This window comes from Bidens hawaiensis, unplaced genomic scaffold (genome assembly GCF_021521415.1).
Source record: "Bidens hawaiensis isolate Kalapana, Puna unplaced genomic scaffold, B.hawaiensis_p1.1 tig00026584_1, whole genome shotgun sequence".
Classification (NCBI taxonomy): Eukaryota; Viridiplantae; Streptophyta; class Magnoliopsida; order Asterales; family Asteraceae; genus Bidens; species Bidens hawaiensis.
Window position 1 is genome coordinate 63,972 of NW_027494263.1, and position 2,560 is coordinate 66,531.

General features: G+C 32.8%; 1 pseudogene; it reads left to right on the forward strand.

Moving 5' to 3' along the window:
* Positions 1-869: 869 nt before the first annotated feature.
* LOC143573531 (AP2/ERF and B3 domain-containing transcription factor At1g51120 pseudogene) lies at positions 870-1,939 on the forward strand (annotated as a pseudogene).
* The last annotated feature ends 621 nt before the right edge of the window (positions 1,940-2,560 follow it).

The following is a 2,560-nucleotide window of genomic DNA, read 5'->3' on the forward strand; positions in this document are numbered from 1 at the left end:
CACAGGCTATTTATAGAGACAATACATCTACAATCATACTATTATTCCTAACGGCCAATCACGTGCAAGGGCTGTCCTTTTCTAGCTGTGACCGTTATTCCTCGTACGATTTTCCTTCTTGTCTTTTGGCGAGTAGATGTTTTCCTTGTCTCTTCTATTTACGCAAACAATAAGTTTGTAATTATTATTATTATTATTATTATTATTATTATTATTATTATATAAAGAATCGATCTCATGTAAAAATTACAATCATATTTATGGAATGGAAGATCTATTACAGAAATGGCTTTGGATTGTTTTTAGAAACTTAATATAATTCCATAAATTACTCCAATTTCTTCTCTTGAATTCATTCAATTAACCTTCTCTCTTTATATAAATATTTCTTCATCCTAGTACCAAAATCATCTTCCTACCAGCTTATTCAGATACCAGAGGTACGTTAGTTTCAGATTTCAACTTTTTCTTCATGTTCTTCAAGTTTTCCTTTTATGCATTCATATGTTTACAATTGTTTTCTATTCTTTTTTTTCTGAAACGGCAGACTATCATATTCTTACTTAAATACTCCTTGTACGTAAAACCATCTGTACCTACACCCGCACCTTTTAAAATATTACAGTTGCTTTTGGTTGTTTATGCATTCATATTTTTATAGTTGTTTTCTTGTTTCTTTTTTTTATTGGAACGACAGACTATCATATTCCTAAATTCTAAATGCTCCTTGTTAAACCACCTATACCTACACCTGTACCTTTTAAAATTTTACGATTTCTCTTTCAATATATACATGTTATTACTATACATCAATTCCATCGAAACATTCTAAATATTTGTCCCTCAAAAAAGTATACAATCTTATTAACATGATTCTTTGCATGCATGTACATGTATTTATTTATTACTATGTTTTATGTTTCACTAAACACTTTTATGTAACTATGTTCTTTATAGGAATTAATTAACGGAGAAACATATGGAAGCAAGATACGTGAATAATTATGTTACAGAAATTGATAACAATGGTTATCTACAAAAATACAAGGGGGTAGTCCCACAACAGAATGGGAATTGGGGGGCTCAAATATACACAAACAACCAGCGTATATGGTTAGGAACCTTCGAATCAGAAAGAGATGCAGCTATAGCTTATGATAGGGCATCAATGAAGTTAAGAAGTGCTGATTCACCAAGAAACTTCCCGTTGACCGAGTCAACGGTTCTAGAAACAAACTTCCAAAGCCATTACTCCGAGGAACGAATTCTAGGTATGATCAAAGATCGGTCGTATCAAGCAAAGTTTGAAGATTATCTGAGGCAGAAGAAGGGTCAAGAGAATGATAATATTTTAGGTGTTGAGAATGGGAATTTAGGGTTTTGTAGTAGGGTGCTTTTTCAAAAGGAGTTGACTCCTAGTGATGTTGGTAAGCTTAATAGGTTGGTTATACCTAAGAAATATGCTGTGAGGTATTTTCCACGTGTACCCGATGATGTGTCGCAAGGGTTTGCTAACGACGAGGTGACATTGCCGTTTTACGATACTAAAAAAAGGTTGTGGAAGTTTAGGTATTGTTATTGGAAAAGCAGCCAAAGTTTTGTGTTCACTAGGGGGTGGAATCAGTTTGTGAAAGATAAGAAACTAATGCCAAAGGACAAGATAACCTTTTATTATCAAGAGAATCTTGAAATGCAGAATATGGGGTTTTGGGTGATTGACACGTGTAAGTCGACGAGCCGTAGTGGAGAAAGTTTAACACTTCGTATGGAAGCAACTGAAGATACTTTTAAGCATGATGATCAAGTGAATAGTGAGATGGAAGATGATCAAGTGAATAGTGAGATGGAAGAGGATCAAGTCATGCAAACAGGCAATGTAAAGGCTCATGGATTTAAGCTTTTTGGTGTCCACATATTTAAAGAGTAGATGGATTAATGCTTGTTTTAAGATAGAGAGCATGTGTTTTTTTAGCAACAACAAAACTATATTGCATGTTTTAGTATATCAATCTATGTCAGGACCTTTTTTTTATGGTTATGGTATTATCCAATCTACAACATAGACTTATACTTATTTAATTAGCCTCTTTTGTAAAGACTTATATGTTCTAGACCATATCCACAGAAGTTTGCTTGCTTATATTGTCTCAAAATGACAAAAGGGGCTTTTAAGCGATTTTCACTTTTAGATGATTAATAAGTAAGAATATGGTTTAAAATGCATTTCCTAAACTAAAACTTCTTCTCCCAACATTGAATGGTTTAAAGGAATTACAAAGGTCAAACAGACAGACAAACTATACAGCAATTACAATGCTTGCATTTATGATCAAAACCAACTTCAACTATCATGATTCATGATAATTAACCTATTATGCCAATTTGTAGAAACAATAGCCATTGTGTTGTATCAACATGTCAAATTTCTTACCACATGAGCAGCCCAACTCAAATTTCAAATCCCTATTCTTTAATCTTTCAACACCTACACACTCCTTGTTCTTGCAATCAAACATGCAATATAAAATTAATTAATTATTCACTTCATATTAAATTCCAG